At 41.0% G+C, this 19,785-nt stretch overlaps 1 long non-coding RNA gene across 1 annotated transcript in view; it reads right to left on the reverse strand.

Annotated features, from left to right (window-relative positions):
- The window catches only part of LOC135313851 (uncharacterized), a 50,498-nt gene that overhangs the window by 4,088 nt on the left and 26,625 nt on the right, over positions 1-19,785 (reverse strand). Inside the window, exons 4-5 of the long non-coding RNA XR_010373343.1 lie at positions 8,211-10,400; positions 3,844-3,924 (exon numbers count right to left, since the gene is read on the reverse strand). This is a non-coding gene — a long non-coding RNA (uncharacterized LOC135313851). The remainder of the gene's footprint in view (positions 1-3,843; positions 3,925-8,210; positions 10,401-19,785) is intronic.

The raw sequence follows: 19,785 nt of genomic DNA on the forward strand, positions 1-19,785 counted from the left end.
TTGTAAGCTTGTTCCACTGTAATGCTTACAAAAACATGTTCCAAGTTAATGTGGGAATAAAGGCTCTGTTTAGCTCTTTGGTTTGAAAGAGTACCTGCACAGCTTTCTACAAGGCTCTGGCTGTCTTTTCAAAGTTTAGTTTCAGTGGCACTCTACTGCTGTGAAAGACAGTACTCCTATGCTGACTAAATAGAAACAGAAAGCTGGGAAAGGCCTTGTGAGATCGTCTAAGAACCCCCTTGGTCCAGAGGCAAGACAAGCATCCCCAGATACTCCCTCTTTCTTCCAGCCTGTGAATTATTTTACACATATAAGTCAAAAGAGCAGGATGTTCCCAGCCATCAGATAGAAGGAAACCAACACCCGGCTGTAACAGCCATTGATAACTCCAGTCACACCAGTAAGTGAAGGATCATCCCCTTTTGCCCTTCTTCCTTTAGTGACCTTCTTCCAGGCTGTTTTCTGCTCAGGACCATCTGCATGTCCACCCACTGGTGCTGCAGATCTCCAGCATCTGCATTTCCCCAGATGGAGACAGCCACTTTCCTCAGTCTGTAAGGACTCAAACAATACCGCACTATCCCAAAACCTGTCTCTTTAACTGGTTCTCCAAAATCTTCACAACCTGCCTATGCAGCACATGGCACATTCTCAAGCCCCAACAGCCAAGAAACACTTCCTAATATCCACCTTGCACTCTTTGCTGCAAAATTTACATCCTTTTTTCTTGCTTTTATGGAGAGAGAGACAGGAGACAACAGGGAAATAGTCCCTTCACCTGTGGGCTGGCTACTGTCATAGCTGAGACTTTTCTTTCCTGTGCCGAAACTCTGCTTTTACTCACAGATTCATTTCTTCTAACCCCTCCCCTTTCTTACTGCTGTCTTTCAGAATATCTCAGACTTGTCCATATCTTTCTCATTCTGCATTCTCAGTACTGGAGGCAAAGTCAGGCATAGACCTTACCGGTTTTAACTAAAACAAAATAATAATTTTTTGTGACATAGATAGGATACATCCAACAGCACATCCTAGGATGACACATGCCACAATGCACCACGTTGTTGGTCTATATTTAGTTTGTCGACTTGAGCTACAGGTCTTCTGTCATTTTTATGTCTAGCAGCATTTCTCGATTTTATACCTGGGGGCCGATATATCACTTTTATCTCTCCAGACAGTCAACTTCAGCACCCCATGGGTAGCATTGGTACACCCCACCATGAGAAAAGGGATGCCAATGGGGAGGCCAAGCTCCAAGATATGACCCGGGTCAGGGTTCCTATACCCCATTCACATCCCATCAGCATCGCCCCATTAGCAGAGCAGTGACCCATACACTCTTCTGCACGGTGGGTGCCCTGGCTAACACATGCATCCAGGTTATTTGGCCTGAGATCACAGAATAGTTTGGGTTGGAAGAAACCTCCAAAGGTCATCTAGTCCAACCCCCCTGCAATGAGCAGGGACGTGTTCAACTAATCAGGTTGCTCAGAGTCCCGTCCAACCTGATCTTGAATGTTTCCAGGGATCCCCATCCCTGGAAACCACCCCTGGATCTTCCCATCCCTGCACCTACCAACTCGCTGGGCAACCTGTTCCAGTGTTTCACCGCCCTATTGTAAAAATTTCTTCCTTATAGCTAGTCTAAACCTACTGTCTTTTAGTTTAAAACTATTACCCCTTGTCCTGTCGCAACAGGCCCTACCAAAAAGTCTGTCCCCAGGGATGAGAGGGAATAGCAGTCATTTGGCTGATTTTTGGATAACAGACAAGTAGAGGACCTACTGTATCAAAATGGGAAAAGGAATTGTCACCTGCAGACATTAGCAATTATAAATCATGTCAATAGCAGAGGGTGCCTGTCAGCTGAAATCAAAAAAATACTTCCAGCTCAGCAAAAGTAATTGGGAGAACTTCTGAGAAACACAGGAGAGGGTGAATGGCTGTTTGATTACCAAAACCAAACTCCTCAAGTCCTCTTCCACAAGGCAGATCTAGAGAATACAAACTGTATTAATCTACAGGATTTTAAGGGCCAAGTGCACCAGAAAAGCCACTGTTTGCAGAATAAGCAAAAGCGCTACTTAGCATATGAAGAGCATATGCAGCAGAAGAAAACAAAGGTTAATTCCAGCAATGAAAAAAAACAACCAGCCTCCAGAGTGTAGATCTGAAAACCATTCAGGTTTCTAAGTAACCAGCTCAATTCTTCTGATGTATTAAGGGCTGACTAGTTCCCAGTGAAATCAATAAGAGATGTCGATTGGTCGGTACTTTTAAAAATCAGACCAACTCTTCAGGACCGTAAGTCGGGGCCTGAAATGCCTGATTATGCTCCATTTGAAGTCTCAGCTTTGATGCACAGCAATGTGCCTGCTGTTCGGAAACATGTCTCACAGCATGTTCATCCTCTGATAGGATGAAAGAGGAACCCTGCAACAGTCAGACTGGGGACAGAAACCTCTATTCCCGCCACACTCCCACCACCTTTTAAAATAGAATATACTAGCTTTAGTTATGAAACAGGAAAAAACCCTTTTACAGATGCTGCAGCACATTATCAAACCTTGTACATTATATGATGCGGAGATAAGGTAATGGAAACTTAAATTTGCAGGAAGATAAAAGCCAAGGTGTGCATATAACTGTGACCTGTCCTAATCTACTCACAGGCAGAAAATAAGCCAAGAGGTGAGGAAAGGGTGAGGCAATCAGAAAGTTAAATCCAAGCCTTACAGAATATATTTCCTAATTAAAAAATCCTCCAAATATTTGCTCTGAAGGTCTGTCTTTCTACTGCTGGCTACTGGCATGCTTCAATAAACACTTTGTGTGGGTTTGGGGCAGGTCGTGTGCTCAGCCGTTGTTTCCTTTATTATCGTTTGGTGCCTAATGGCTGCATTGGAAAACACGCCGCGTCCTTCCATGAGCACCTTCCCACCTGATGCATGCTCTGGCATCTGTAAGAAGTGATTTACTGTTGAATCACACAACAAAACTGACTTTATCCTTTACAAATTCATAAATCCTGAGTAGGACAGTTTTCCTATTATGGCTGCAGTATGGTTTCAGTGGTGTAACCCACATTGCTGAAGGAGAGACAATAAATCGTGAGGCTGTGAAATCCATTGTATTTATATATGAGGCTGCTTTTGGTCTCCATTTCCCAGTCACAAATAAACTGAGATCATTTGAGTTTGCCACAAGGATATTTATAGATTGCAAATGGTGACACATTAAATCAATCGGCTTCTATATTTTCTCCAGGATATTTTATTGTTTCCTGCAAATCAATGAATATTTTCCCCATCCTACAGACTCTTTTCCATGTGGAGAAAGTCTGGATGAGCTTAGGCTTTCTTCACAGTCTTCCTTTATGCTTATGAGGCATGTGTACATGTACAGCCATGCCCTTCTTGCAGCAAACAGGAGTATGAGAAACTATATTTGTTCTATGGCTTTTTTGTTGTTTTTTTTTTTTTTAATCTTTAACTACTAATGCCTCTCCTTGGAGTTATTGATATAACAATCACAAAAATCCCTATTATAGCCTTTATAATAATGATTATTTAAAGTAATTTTTAAGAGTTTTTGGCAGTACCATTGTACCTAGGATGTGGTCCTGGTCCAGGACCGGAGGTGTTAGACATGGTCTCATCCAATATCTAATCACCATATAGTATAAACCAATACATGGGAGCTGCAGCCAGGTAGTCATATATTCTCCTCTGGTCCCCAAAATTTAAATAACAACAGTTATAGAGGACCACAGTACGGAACATCTCCCAGTATAAAAATCACTCAAAAAGTTAGGAAGAAAATTAAGCCCATGAAACCTACCTGAGCTGTGTACCACCTGAGTGAGGGAAACTTCTCTCTTTCTAAAACAAATAAACAATTGTGCTGGGAAATGGGGTCATTCTGTAAATTTAAAATCAAACAAAGAGAGGAAACAACTTAGAGTGTATCAATAACTAACCTGATGGAAACAACAGCAAAATTAATTAATATCTTTTCATTTTTTATCTCCTGCCTATTGTGTCTTTAAGTAGAAGACATTCAAAAGACAGGATCTTATCTGCATATTGTATATACTTTGGGATACCCATATAACTGTCAGGTAGCGTGCATGGACTGCTCTGTGGTGCTGTGAGACATATTCAGGTTCCTAAAGAACAAAAAAAAAAACCAGTTTCTGTTTCTTTATCTTCTTTCCTAGTGTGGCAATGCTGCCAAAAAGGTATATCAGGATTTTTCTCCAAGTTTCGAAGCAGTGCTGTCCACAGCAGCTATATCAGCAAGATCAATTCACGAGGTGCCAGGTAAAAAGCTAGTGTGTTTCAAAAGTGGTCATTCTTTTTTTGTCTTTTTAATCACATGCTCAAAATGGCAATAAAGATCCAGGATTTTTACTTTGTTCTGTTAAAGTAAATGCATTTATTCTAAAAGACTTGAAACAAATTGTGATTACTGCTGAAATAACTATATGTTCAAATCAGCAAAATACAAGAAATGGGTTGTTGAATACTGTAGCTTATGCTTCTGCTTCGATCTATTTACTACTTTTCAGCAGTACTTAGTTAATCTTACAAATAATTCTGTAACTCTCTGCAATCTTATTTCTATACGCAAATTTTGGTGTTCAGATCTTGCCTTTTTCTGTATATAGGCTTCAACAGGACATCTAAAGAATATCTAGTCTCAACACAGACATATTTGTCAAAAAAGAAGGCAAAAAACACCATTGTTTTCTCTGCATCTGTCCAAACCAGAGCTCCACATTGCACAGAACACCAGTGACAAGAGCAGGAGGAGAAAAATAAAGCAGTCCTGTGCTCAGTTTCAGTGAGAAGCAATTAACATGTTTTCCCAGTCAGATTTTGACAAGTTTGAAGCTCTAGATCAGATCAGAATTTAGACAGGACAACAAATGATATAAGACTACCTGGCCTCTAAATCATCATATAAAGGATATGCTGTTAATATGGTATAAATAGGTGTAGCAACACAGGAAGCTAAGAAAGCCAAAGATACTGAACAAGGAGCAGCAGCATCCATCCAGGCTCCAGCACTCATCATGCCATGACAGTGGGGTGCACAGGGCTCCCCTTACCTGGCCAGAGGTTCCCAGCTCTGCACTGGGAACAGAGTACCGTGCCAGGAGTAAAACTTTTCCCCATGGCAGGTGGTAATACCAAAGCTGCAGGACAGGACTGGGGCTCATAGTGATGCTGCCTCTGACACTGCAGAGCAGCAGGGGCACAGATCACAGAGCCCAGCCACAGACATCTTTACTCTTTAGAAACTAAAATCTATTTTGTTTATCAAAAGCCAGCACAGTTCATCAACAGAACACCGTGAAAGATGCTCAGGAATTAACAACACCAGGAAAGCGTACCCTTATTGCAATCTAACAATGCAGATTTAGATACCTCCCTGTCTGAAGACTCACCAGCCCCATTATTCCCACACCCTAGTTCTCTGCTGACCTTCCAGCAGTTCCTATGGCAAGAAGCTGGAGTAAATGTTGCAAACCAAAATGATCAGAAACTGATTTGGACTTAAATATAAACCCAAATATGTCTCCTGCCTCTAAATAATAAAAAATAAAATCTGCTGCTGTTAATCTTCTTCCTAGAGTGCAGGGTTTTGCACATCTTACCCCTAACTTAATAAAGTTGTTGTTAAAATGTAAACTGGTACAAAAGGTCTTTGAGTCTTTACTGTTTTATCATCATCCAACCCAAACACACACATCTCTCTGTAGCATGTTGTAAGCTTGGGGAAAGACGAGCAGAGAGCAGTGGTAAAACTGTTGCTCTAAGCATTATATAGTTCCTTAACACAGAAGAAACTGAAGGGTCCTAAATAGCTCCGTGTCCTATTTCAGAAGGACATAAACCCAATGGTCCCTGCCTGCCCCTGTGCATCACAGCGCTGGGTATTTAGGTTTCAGGGAAGCTGGGTCTGTTGAAGTCACTGAAGAAAGAGAATGAATAGTATATTCAGTTTCTTTCTGAAATAGCAGCAAGTTACTTGTAAGAAAAGACATGATGTTTCTGTGGTTGTCTACACAAAACCTTTGCTTTAGTTTTAACTAAATTAATGGGAACAATTTAATCGGTGTGAAGGCCAAGGTGGGCTGCCTTTCTAAAGGTTTATCTTTGCTGAAGTCGTCTTTCTGCCAGCTGACATATCAAACGGGCCAACAGTATCAGCAGATTATATCCTGGACGAGACAAAAGAGAATTGCTAAAGAAGACAGCATGGGAAGAGAGAAGAGAGCTTCATGAAGGTTAACAGATGATTGAGGAGAAGGTGGGTAGCAGGAAAGAGCCTTAAAAATTCAGAGAAAATACAAACCAGCAGATAAACATATAGGGGAAATAAGAAAGGGCAGCAGTAAAAAAGAGGAAATAGAATAAAGGGAAAGTTGAAACAATGGGTTGATTTACCAGGTGTTGTTCTGTGCTGTAGACAATACAGTTGTGCTGTAGATTAGTTTAGCCTAGGGCATAAAACACAGTGGAGGAAGCCGCAGAAGTAACTATTGTTCAGAGGCTGATTGGTTTCAAGTATCCAGCAAGAAGCCAGGAATATCTCAACAAATTGCATCCCTTTTTAAAACACCAGTGGCCTCTAGGACAGTTGGAAAGTTAGCATTAGCCCAGTAATAATTCAAATAGGTTCAGTCTGTCTTGCCTATTCCCAGTGAGCTCCCAGACAACGTGCGTGCAAGCATGCAGCACAAGAGAAATCCTGTCTACACTGAAGCAGATATAGACATTTACATGGGAAATTTTAACCTCAATCAGATGGTGTATTTTACAAAAACAAACCAAAAAGTAAAACAACAAAAGGTAAAATGTGTCCAGAGTGCTGCAAGAACAACCTCAGAATACCTCCTTCCAGGTTTGGATGCACATCTGCCTCTTGGGAGGCTCAGTCCTTCCTCCTGAACATGTTCTGACTCCCACGACTGCCTCCTATCCACTGTCTGTTGCAACCACCTTCATTCCTACATGGCTCAGCACTCCCAGTTGGCATCAGAAGTGTCTGTGTGTAAGGACAGGAATGAAAGCTGTCCCTTTTAGCTTTCTGCTTCTCTCCTGAGTGCACACAGAAGTGGGAAGGGGGGGACTTTTGCTGCAGGCAGTAGGGGCTCAGCACCTCCGTGTCTCCTTTATCCTTTGCCTCTCCATCTGTCAGGGTATTTCCAGCTGCAGCAGACACAGACAGTAAATGCTAGGCCCAAAAAGGGGCAGGAAAAGTGAATGCAGTTTGTATTTTGGACTGGCTTTTTAGCCATGTCCTTCCCAGAGACAGTGCAGGCACCTTCAGGTCTTCTCATTGTGGACCTAAAAACCCTAATCTCACCTCCAAACAGTCAAAGCTAGTCTGTAAAGCTACAAAGTGTAGCAGACTGAACTCACTATTAAAGTCCATGCTAGCAACTGATCTCTGCAGGAAAAGTACTTGTATTTCACTCCAGTTTTCAGGTGTTTGTAGAGTACAACAATAGGAGGCAAAAGACAGAGGTGCTTTGTACCAAAAATACTTCGCACATGCGCTATTGTGTTCAGCTCCACAGAAATTCCATGTTTAGATAAAGAGGTTTTGATAAAGAGGCAAAATGATCTGTCACGGGTAGAGAAACAAATGGCAACAAACCTAGGGAGATGATAAAGCTGCTCCTGAGCTGTAGCACTGTGCTTGAAGCACGACCTCTTTGCTAAACGGATTGGGGAAAGGTTGCTTTCCTCACACCACCTTGAAGCAGCTGATTTGAACACCACTGTATCTTTTCATACGGACAAGAAATTAGGTCAAAACTTTCTAGGAAATTTCTCCTGCCTATTTTAGAACACAGTTCAAAAGATCAAAGGAGAGAAATTCTATAGAAACCCATATGCAATCTCATGTGGAAATGAAACATTAACAGGAAAAATTTTTGTGACTGATTACTGCTGAGCTGACATCCAGGGGCTTACCTTTTTAAAAACCTCAGTACAGCTCTGCAGCAGCAGAATATAAGGCAAAGAAAGTGAGTAAACTTAAAACAACCCTTCCATCAGCACCCACCCCAAGGACAGAAACACCATTCATTTTGTTAACATTATGGCATCGTTTCTCCCTGCTCCTGTCCCCACAAGCAACTTGGCTGCAGAGAGCCACTTTAGCCTTTTACCAGCAGTAACAAATCTTACCTAAGCAGTGGAGTCAGTGGAGTTTCTATCAGTAGTTAGAGCTCCTCACTCATGTTCAGTATTAAGTGTTCTTTCTTCTAAAGCACTAATTTGATTAGATTATCTCTTCCCTGAGGAAAAAATAAAAAACAAACCCCAAGAAAACCAAAAAACCCAAACCAACAAACAAACCAAACACTTAGGGCCAGATTTCAAAAAGCTATTAGGTTCCTGCTTAATTTAAATGCATAACAGCAGGCAACGCAGCCTAATTCGCCACTTGAACACAGTCTCCTGATTTACACACACAAGTGGAACAGCTTTTGCAGTTGCATATTTTGCCTTTTGTTTTATCCTCCTTGAGTTTTAGTGACTTACCTTTACATGTGATTTTCTTACTTCGGACTTAAATTACACAAAAATCATTTCACACGCAGACTGCATTGACCGATTTCCTCCAGTTGCTTTGAAAACGGAGTTCATTGGACTCCTTTTATCCCAAGTCATCTCGTGGTGCAGGAGTTTTGGGCCAGTCCTACACTTGAGAGAGAAACCTGGGTCTTCTTGTGAGTTACAGGGAGGGCAGAAGAGCAGAGTGTTTAACTCCACACATCATTAACTCCACCCAGACAGCCAGAGGGAACACTGAATCTCACAGTAAGACGACTTTTATCACTGATATATCTTCTTGCAATTTCCACGCTGATCTCTCCATAGGTTCCTTTGATTTATGAGGTCATTTGTCTGTTGACAATTGATTGAATTAACTACTCTAGAAGAGCATTTCTGTCCCAGAGCAGGGAAGGTTTTTTAACCCTTTTTTGTTAGCTATATTTGAAACCAAGTGGTTGGACATGCAGCTCATCTCTGTATGAAGGTTAAATTACAAAACATTCCAGAGACTTACAACTTTCTTTAGAAGATTCAAAAGAGAGAAAGATCTCATTGATCAGATGAATAGTGGTTTTTTTTCACAGAAGAGAATAGCAGGTTGTAGGATGTAATATTAGATAATATTTCCTAAGCATCTAATTACTGCTAGTTGCCATTTATACTGGAATACAGATCAGCTGCCATCAGTTTCCAAAACATTTCCACCTGGTCATGCAATTCTTCCTAAAAGGACACCAGAAAATTAAGCTCCTACTGAGAATGAGATTGCCACCTGAGGACAGCATAAACAAAAAATAATGAGTCAGACACTAATCCTGCAGACTTAGTGGTGCACAGACCCCAAGCCACAGATCAAAACTTTACTAGACTGAGCTGTGTGACCTGAGTAGAGGCAATTCCTAATACTGTGAGCAAGTAGGGACTGGGCATCACAGAAATGCCAAAGGAGTTGTAATGCCAACAGACTCACGTACAACTTTGTGTGGATTGCTTCATAGGCTTACAACCCTAGCTAGGTGATGGGGAAGAGGACCCAAAAGAAATGGTTATGGAGGAGAGAGTAGGAAGCACAAACTTTTCACTTGCACAGCTGCAGTTGACCACAGAACACCACCAGTGTGGTTTAGGCAACCACTGACTATGCAACCAAGGCTAAGGGTTACATCTAGTCTTCCTAGAAGGACATTGCTCGGTTAAGTCCCTTCACTTAACATATTTTCAGTAATGCATGGATTGGATAACAGTGGAAAGGGTCAGCCCATAGCAGCCTTATCTGGTAATGACCCTTGTTCATACTGGCATCCCCACTTGCCCTTGAACAAGACTTGTCCTTGCAGGTTGGATTCTTAATTGCCATGGTGTTGATGTTTCTTAATGCCCTTAAACCTACCAGAATTTCAACTCTCATATTCTTTTCTTTCATCTATTTCTGTAAAATTGTGCTAAGTTTTTCTTTCATGCAATATTGTATTACCTCTTTTGAGACATCGGTTGAACTCCATCATTAATGTTTTCAGTGCGGTTTTTACTTTAGAAACAGGTCTTTGGGCTACCTTGTTTTTTCTGGCATTAATTCCTTTTCTTTTTTTTTTTTTTGGTTCAAAGCTCACTTCTCAAGGCCAAAACTCCACAGGCAGGGTTTCTATCAATTTTAGTTGGAGTTCTCACCTGATTAGAAGCTGCAGCAGAAAGTTTTATGATCACACCCAGAGAATGTGGTTTCAGCTTCTCCTGACAGATCACTATTTCCAGATTTTATTTCAATCCAAAGTGTGCATCGCAAGTTGGAGTTAAAAAACAATTCATTTCCAAAATTCCCTGTAAATGAGAGGACACTGAAATAAAAATGGTAAAAGATTCCACCCCTCCCCCCAGATTAATACTGAGGTAACTTGAAACATTGTTTTTATTTTATTGTTTATGTATCTTATTTGACCTGACTGTATGACATACCAGTAACAGTATTACTTTCTAATCACAGCATAAAAATATTTCTTGGTAATGCATAACAGTTTTTCTGAGCTGAAAATAAAATGTAATGCTCATCTGTGTACAATATTTAAAGTAGATAAAAATGAAATACAGTATTGGGATTACACCATATGAGATGATTGGAAATGCTGGCGTGATTTGACATGTAACAGCCCACTTTGCTGGTATTAGCAGGCCATGAAATAATATAATAATAAAACAGAAAAAAAAAGTGTTTCATAAGAAATATGCACTTTTTGATCTTTTCTCAAAAAGAAGCTTTCTGTTCTACTTTTGTCCCACACCACTTTTAGCGTTGTTAAGGAAGAGCCTTTCAACAAGCTGCACTAATTATTCAGTAAAGTAACAAAACTGCTTGCAGACCAAGCCTAACTGAACCAAAATCTAACTGGCAGTTAGCTGACACCTAACTCTATTGGCTTCTTCAGCTTCTGCCTGTGTCAGCAGCTGTTCAGTCTCTATCAGACAGCTCAACTGGTGAAGTTTTGCAGCAACTCCAACCACGGCTTAGCTCCACCATATACCCATGTTGTGACCAAACTGGTGACATCATTCTACAACCCCGCTGGTGGTGAGAAATCCTCCTGGGGCAGCTGCAGTGCTAAGGGTAAGGAAATCATGGCCAGTAACGGACATGACACTCTGTAGATGAGGCAGGCCTAGACCTGGTGCATGCTGCAGACTGGGTGGATCCAGCCCCTTGGACTGAAGGGGTCACCTCTGTCTCTCCAGACAGCCTACAGTAGAACAGGTTGTGGGGTTGCTCCACCTTTTGTCTGTTCCCAGCCCAGATGTTTAGCAGGTGAAGATGGACAGTCATCAGTCTTTGACTCCTTTTGCAGTCTGTGCTGTTCAAGAATTAAATCATTTCACTGTAGCGTCATTCACTCATCATCCAACAAGTGTGTGTTGGCCCTACAATGTGAGAGCCAAGGAACGAGGAAAAGAAATGATGGAAACTGCCCCAAATGAAAACAATGCAGTTAATGATCAACAATCCACTGAAATCACTACAGCTGAAAACATGTTTCCTTCCTCTGAATATTCTATTCATTAGAAGGTACTTAAATTTCACAGGCTCTTAGGTACTTTCTCCCAGCTGAGACTTTTAGACAAGATCTGGCTTACAACATCCCCATGGAGGTCTTTTGGAGTTAAGGTCCTACTCCCTAATGCCAGCTTTTGGGATGGATGTAATGTATCATAAAATGAACTCCTTCTGAGGTATTTCTCTTTGTGGTATTAAGACAATATTTCATCCCGCAAAGAACACATACAAAGAAGTTTTGCTTCACAGGCTCTTGAAGTGTTTTTGCTTCATGGGTCTGAGTATAAAACATACTAGGAGCTACAAAGACCTCCTACCTGAAACCAGAGAAAGCAGTTAAGTTTCACAAGCTGCACTGCACTGGCCACGTCTGTCTGTTGAGGGCATCCAGGAGGATACCCAGTTGCTGAAGGAGCTCATTTGGACACAGAGTCATTTCCCACCTGCACTGACCAAAGGCTCCATCACCATGGGAATAAATGTCTTCTCAGCCTGACTGCCACTTCATAAGTAGCCAACAGCAAAGAAAACCAATCCAGAATATTTCTGTAGGATAAAATAGGAACAGTCTCTTTTGTAAAACCACTGCATTCTCTCTCATATCAGAGACACTTCATCAATGTTTTGTAAAGCACACAAAGTAATTTGGTTTGAAAAGCACCACATTGGTACATTCTGGCTTTCAAACACGCATTTTTGCCAAAATGATTATTTTTATGCATGCAGATACTTCAAAGGGAAAGATTAGAAGAAACAACACTTCTTATTCCTCCCTACTTTACCTATCATCAGGATGGAAATCTTTAATACTAAATGCAACTTCCACTTCAGTCAGCACTGAAGCAAATGAGTATTATCTGCTGAGTAACATCATTATTTCATCAGTAGTTCCTTTGTTTCATTTGGAAGCTCCTGACTGAGGCACTGCTCCCACCTTGAGCCTGGTTAGTGCATTAGCCCTGGCGAGATCACAGCAAAATTCATGTGAGCAAAGGTCCTCAAAAATGGAAATTACTCCATGAGCTTTTAGTGCAAATAAGAAGAGGTCAGTCAAAGTAAGCACCCACAGGAAACTATTTGGAAGTGTAATGTGGATTCAAATGATAAAATATAGCTCACTTTTATACTGCTTGATGTTTGCATGCATTTATTTCTAACATCCAAGGACAACAGCATAAAGACATCAGCCTAAGCACCTGGTTTGCACTTTTCTTCCTGTCTCTAGTGACACCTCTCAAGCACAAGGAATCAGCAAAACCAGAGTGATCTCAGGTGGGTAACATTATTGCTTGAATAATTTAATCAGAACTTCAGAATATTTCATTTAAGTAAAGTCACAGTCCTATAAGCATCACTGACTGAAGTGACTTGTTAGCCTACAAAATCTGAACAGATGTGTTAGAGCTCAACATTAAGACATGGGATTCTCTTATACAGCTCAAATGCTTGTAAGTGAAGGTGTGCTGCTCAGGCTGCCCCTGCTCTTCCAGTAGCCTCTTCTCCCTTCTGCAATCATCCAGTACAATTAAAAAGAATGACTGGACTGAAGCAGTTGAGGCATAGAGAGAAACCACTTCTGTGTTCTGCTAATAAGTCATGAGCCAACTTTCATGCAGGTGTACATGTAACTGTTAAAAAAAAGAAAACGAGCAAAATGCTGGCACAGCTCTCCCTTGGAGAGGTCACAAACCACTCTCCTTCCCAGCAGGAGAAAATCATGCCAAGAGAAGGGGGCTTAGCACCTGCAAAATCCTGACTGATCATGGTGAATATATAAGCATCTGTTTTCGTGTGCCAGATAATTGGGTCCTTGGGAAGCAAACTAAAAAGATGAAGAAAATCTCTAAAATTCAGATTTTGTTTTAAACCACTCACTTTTTGCCAGCAATCATTTCATATAAGAGCAGAGACTGAGTACAGATGCAATTGTAGTTGTCCTGTCAGGCAACCATCTGTATTTCTTGGGTCCTATACCTCTCTAATGGGCATCGTTTCCCAAAGTGTCAGAACACTAGCACTTTTTACTGTAATCTCTTTTTTTTTTGCACCTCTTCTTTCTCTCTGCACCCACTGAAATCTGTGTGAATACCTAAAAATATGGATGACTTGGCAGACCTACACTGGGGCTCCTCACGCATCAGGAGTCTGCCTAAGGCATTGTGTCCAAAAGCTGAACATCATTATAAGTTATCCAACTAGCTGATAAGATGTTACTTCATTTTTGTTTCCATGCATTGATTTCTTCCTTGATGTGACAGCCCAATCTCCCACTCACTCACTGTCAGCCGCTGTTTTCCATTTGATGCTGACATTCAGTCACTTCAGTCTTTTCAATACACACCTTCCTTAGCATTAAATCTACATTTGCTATGGGTTTGGCATGCTGAAACTGCTCAGAAAATCTTTCTTTCTTTAGTTTAAAAATAATCTAAAATATTTCTTCATTGTTTAAGGTAATTGCTTCCCCTTGGAGAATGATGTCTTGCTGTCTTTCATATGTATACTGTATATTGCAAACAACTATATTGCATATATCTATTTTATATATATATGTATGTATTTTTTGCCTTTTACATATATATAGCCAAAATCTTCAGTGACCACATGCAGTCACTATGGATCCCTGAGCACCCATTGGAAGTCTGCACTCAACTGCTTGCCAAAGTCCCAGTATGGCAATTGCCCACCTTCACCCTCGATGTCTCTAAAATTCACCAGCACACCTAGCTGGAAAGATATGCTTTCCTTCCGCAGCTAAACAACGCCTCAAACTTAAGGCATGTATTTTTGCTGGGATTCAAGCAGGCAAACCAGGAGGCACAGCAAGTCACGGGCAGGTAATTGCATATTAAAAGAAAATCAGCATTCATAGACTGAATATAGTGTATTTGTTTGATTCAATGTTTCAATTCTCTGCAGAAAACTGGGAAAGTATACAGCACTGACATTTTGATTGCCAGGGTTGACTGTGTTCTCTGCTTTGTAAAGTTGGTCTGATATGTTAAAGCATTATACCCAGACTTTTGGATGATGGGTTTTCTGTTAGTGACTGATGTTCCTTCCTTGAGCTTTGTATCTAAGTAAAGCTTTGAGATGGTCTGTCTTTCTACACTCCAGTTATCCCAGCCCAATCATTCTCCAAATGGTGAAAGCTATCCTGACTCTTTATACAAGATAAAGGGTATGCACATCTGAAGACCAGATTCAGCTTGGCTGCTGAGTTCAATCATCCACTGCTGCAAAAGCACCAACATCACAGGCATTCTTAAAAAAAAAAACAAACAGTCCCCCCGCCCCCCCCAAAACAAAAAAACCCAAAACACAAAAAAAACCAGACCCCCCAAACCCAAAACATTTTAAAGAAGGAGCAGGTGCTTCCACTCCCAGTGCCCATCTTGACACACCTTAAAAAGCTTCCTTTTCCAGGGATAAACATCGAGTCAGTTTAAGATTGGTTATTCCTTTATATTCCATTTTCTAAACTTTCTGTAACATTCAGAAATCTTTCTCAAGGAAATAAGTAAATTGAACTTTTTTTCATAATCTCATAATACGTGCTCTAGGTAAGTGCTCCTTAAGGGGCACTTATTGCATCCCAGTGTTAACTCCTACACATCCTCTTCAACATAGTGAAAAATAAAACAATGCAGCTATGCTGGACAGTGTTATGGTGAACAAATAGTACTTATGATTAGAAACAACAGTTAAGGTAACTGTCAGATGTGGAGAGCACCTTACTAAGAGTCAAGTAACAAAACATATCTTCATTAAACAATTACTTGCCCCCACAACAGCACTTTTCAATATTTTTAAATTAAACCACTGCCAAAATTTTAGGCTGCTTCTGGGAAAATATGGATGAATGTCCAAGACTTTCTCTTAATGATTTGGGGATTTTTTTGTTTGGTTTTTTGGGTGGTTTTTGTTGGGTTGGTTTTTTTTTTAACGCTCTGGAATCACTTAGCGCTTAAAAAGTACCTGGTTAGGAGAAAAAAAAAGAGGCCTATTTCCCTGGTACACACTTTTTGGAGTTTTTAAGAAAAAGACACCTACATTGGACAGTTTGAATTTTCAAATATGGTTATGTGAGCATTGCATAACCCCTCATTTGCAGCTTCCAAATGACATGATATGCTCAGTAGTACTCTTGATACCTGTAGCTACAGGTTGTCAAGAGAGAGGAAATGGCAGCAGCCAGGCAAACAGCAAAAAAGCCAAATCCAAAAGCAGTAACCTGCTATTCCTGTCTTTCACTTATACAAAAATAAGCAAAGATGAGCACTGCAGCCAGACTCCCAGGAGATATACTTCTTCACAGACGGTGGGCAAGACAACCAGAGATCCCTCTAAGAGGTCTTGCAGTCTGGACCTGATCTTTAATCCAAAATAGCCTGAACTGTGTGGCATTTGGCATGCTAGAGAAATCCCAGGTTTTATAGGATTTCTCACAAGGATATGCTTCCTGTACAGAGACACAGAGTTCCTGTTGCTGTTTCTGGCAATCAAGTCCAGCAAAGGATGTGCTTGACAGCAAGAGATTTCTATCATAGCTCTCTCAGCCTAAGGAAAATTGCATCTTAAGTCTAAAACAAAGGACTGAAGGGCAGATTGCAAGAGAGCTGGTGTTCATAATTATGAACAGTTTTTAAAAGAGCTCCATGTATATGGACTGAGTACTTCGGAGTTTCTGACCACAGAACCAAACACTAAACTTTTCTAAAAGCTCTGATGCCTCAAGCCATGCTACAGCCTATATTAAAATATCTTTTTAATATTTCAAGGTTTTCTCAGTGCCAAGCTATTAAATGTGCAGACTGATTTCCTCAGAGCAAAATCCCTCCCCTAAAACTCAGACAGAATGTCAATCAAAATAGTTAATTACTAACCAAAAAATCCCAGTAATTGGCTGCATGGATTTTAATTTTATGAGATAGCGTTATCCTTATGAGAGCTCTCCAAGCTGAGACTGGAGAACAATAGCTCCCTGAATGTGAAAGCAGTTTCAGATGAAAGCAGAGATGGCAAGGTTGAATGCGACCTCACTTGCTCCAATAAAAATTCAGGTTATGTCCATAAAAATGAGTGAGAAATAGGTAAAAAAAAAAAGGCGTGACAACAAGAAGAGGAGGAGGGTCTTTTTGAGGGACACATTTACAAAAAGCTACAGCCAAAACTGCCTTGGGTCTTTCATCAGAAATGGTCTCTAGGAGGTAAACAGTTTAGCAGACTGTTAGCTACAAAAAAAAAACAAACACACCACACTACAAAAGCATCTTAAAGGTCATTATTACACAGAATTCTTGCATATTGTTTTTTCCCTGCCCAGCAATAATTGGTCTCAAACAGGGAAGAGTGAGAATGCAAGATCTCCATGCCAGGTGATAGATATTCTCATGAAATCAGCGGTGCCTGTTGTCAACATTTTATCTCAAGTTTCACACCTTGATTTTTTTCTATAGGCCCTGCATTTATGTAAGAATCACCAGGAGAGTATTTTAGAACTATTATTAATGCTCAGAGGTCTGGTGGAAAACTCTAAAGTGTAACAGAATAAAAACTGCATTGCCAATGCTCAAAGCCTAAAGGCTAATTAAAAAGCTCCACCAGCTTCTTGCTGCAGAAGAGTACTGATTTTGATGCCTCCACATGCAAGGTGCCCCACTCACAAGTACAGTCCTCCTGCCCTGTGCTTTGGCACAGAGAGGACCCAGGAGAGGACCCAGAAGAGCAATGCTGAGATTCGTGTGTAGTTTCCATCACCTATGGCATCAGCATTGACTATCCATGATGCTGTTATTCCAAGAGTCTGCCTGCAAAGCAACCTAAAGGTAAGAAGAAATGGCCATTCTGAAGCTAAATAAAGTCTGTTCTTTGAAAATTCAAAACTGGGACAGACAAACCATGGCACTCCCATACCAAATGGAGCACAGTATGGGTATTACAGCCATTACTTCAGGATATGGAGCGATGCTAGCAGTCTTCGTTTCAGCTGGTGGGCACTGGCAGGCAGATTTTCTCCTAATACAGAACTCACTTGCAGATATACCTATGAGTCTCATTCAGTGTCACCCTCCTTTTCTCACAGACCCTGTTTTAGAAGTGTTTAAAGGTGAGTATTTTTGCCAAGGTTTCCATAAAATAAGCGAAGGAGATTTCTAGTAACTCCCCCACCCTGCCTTAAAAGGTCTCTGTAAATTACCTAGAGGCTGAATAAGCTGAAGAAGCTTACTAGAAGCAGCCTAATACCTTTAGATTTTTGCCAGTCACAGCATCAGATAACTTCAAAAGTTTGCAGTTGTTTATCCCCTCTTGGTTATGCCCTTTGGTTCAGCATGGGGGTTTTATTGTTTCCTTAACAATTTGACATATACCCATGAATTAAAAATAGCAAACTGATAGTGCATCCATTGGCAGTCTTTCCTAGAGAAAACTGCACACACTGAACACTGGAATCCTATGCAGTGATATGCCAAGTCTACACCCTGTCCTCTGCTGAGTACGATTAATTTTGCCCACTTTATTTTTTTTTCTTTTATTGCAAAAAAACCTACTAAAGCATTCCCATGTTATACCACACAGGTGGCCCTTCTCTGTATTTAGTACAGCACACCCCAACACCATGGAAAAAAAGGCTCAATAGATACTTGTGTATTGCCTGCACTCGATACCTAAGTGTTGCCTGCAACAAGTAGAAATCTTTGAAGTACTATAAGAGGTATTTTAGGTCTGAAAGATTGTTTCTGGAAACTTTAATGAAATCTTTACATATGGATAATAAACAATTAATGCTCAGTGCTGATGGGGTTGACATGTAGAGATGTTCTCTGAGCTGGACAGTTTCTTCAGCTGGAAGCTCACAGTAATAAAATGTATACCTCTGCTTCATGTCAAGAGCAAATGAAATGACATGGGACTAATAAGTGGCAGGTTTAATTACAGCTCAGTTACTTCATTAAAACAGCTGTTAATTTAAACTGGAAGGAGAATCCATTCTTTCAGCTGCCCATCAGAAGTGCTCCCACAAAAGGGCAGAAGCAGCCATTCCGCTCATCAGCTCAAAAGATCATTTGAATTATGCACAGGAGAAAATTAGCACAAGGAAATGCAAAGGAGATCCTTTATAGCTGGTACCACAACTGGATTCCATTAGGAAAAGGCTGACAAGAATATTTTAAACTCCAAAAAAAGTTTTAAGCAAAGCAAAACACCTTGGAGAAATCACCTGAAATTTTGTTAGGAACTCTTCTAGCTCGCTATGCCTTCCTAGTGGCTTTACAGGCAATACAGTTCTGTACTTCATGTCACTATTCTCCTTTATGACCAAGCTATATATTTTAGGTAATAAAGCAGGTAGTAGTTCCCCTCTGTTGGCCATTACAGAGTATTTACAGAGCTCCACATAACAGTTTACTGCAGGATGTACAACTCAGGCATGGACACTTGCTCAGAGAAGAGACTGAAGGCAGAGAGATGCCCCACTGATGTATCAGAGGTGCTCTGCTTCTGCTTTGGCAGCATATCCCAATAGAAAGTTTTCAAGTTTTTGATTAAAACAACATACCTAGAAAAAGGAGGGGGAAAAAGCCCTAATGAAATCCCATTAAAGCTAGTTAAGACAGGCCTGTCAGCTTGACCTCGGTATCGGGGAAGGTTATGGAGCGGTTAATCTTGAGTGAGCTCACCAGACATGTGCAGGAGAACCAGGGGATCAGGCCCAGCCAGCAGGGGTTCATGAAAGGCAGGTCCTGCCTGACCAACCTGATCTCCTTCTATGACCAGGAGACCCGCCTAGTGGATGAGGGAAAGGCTGTGGATGTTGTCTACGTGGACTTTAGTAAAGCCTTTGACACTGTCTCCTACAGCATCCTCCTAGAGAAGTTGGTGGCTCATGGCTTGGATGAGCGTGCTCTTCTCTGGGTGAAAAACTGGCTGGATGGCCAAGCCCAGAGAGTTGTTGTGAAGGGAGCTAAATCCAGCTAGCAGCCAGTCACGAGTGGGGTTCGCCAGGGCTCAGTGTTGGGGCCAGTCTTGTTTAATATCTTTATCAATGATCTGGATGAGTGGGTTGAGTGCACCCTTAGTAAGTTTGCAGACAACACCAAATTGGGCAGGAGTGTCAGTCTGCTTGAGGGTAGGAAGGCTCTGCAGAGGGACCTGGATAGG

Source organism: Phalacrocorax carbo, chromosome 6 (genome assembly GCF_963921805.1).
Source record: "Phalacrocorax carbo chromosome 6, bPhaCar2.1, whole genome shotgun sequence".
NCBI lineage: Eukaryota > Metazoa > Chordata > Aves > Suliformes > Phalacrocoracidae > Phalacrocorax > Phalacrocorax carbo.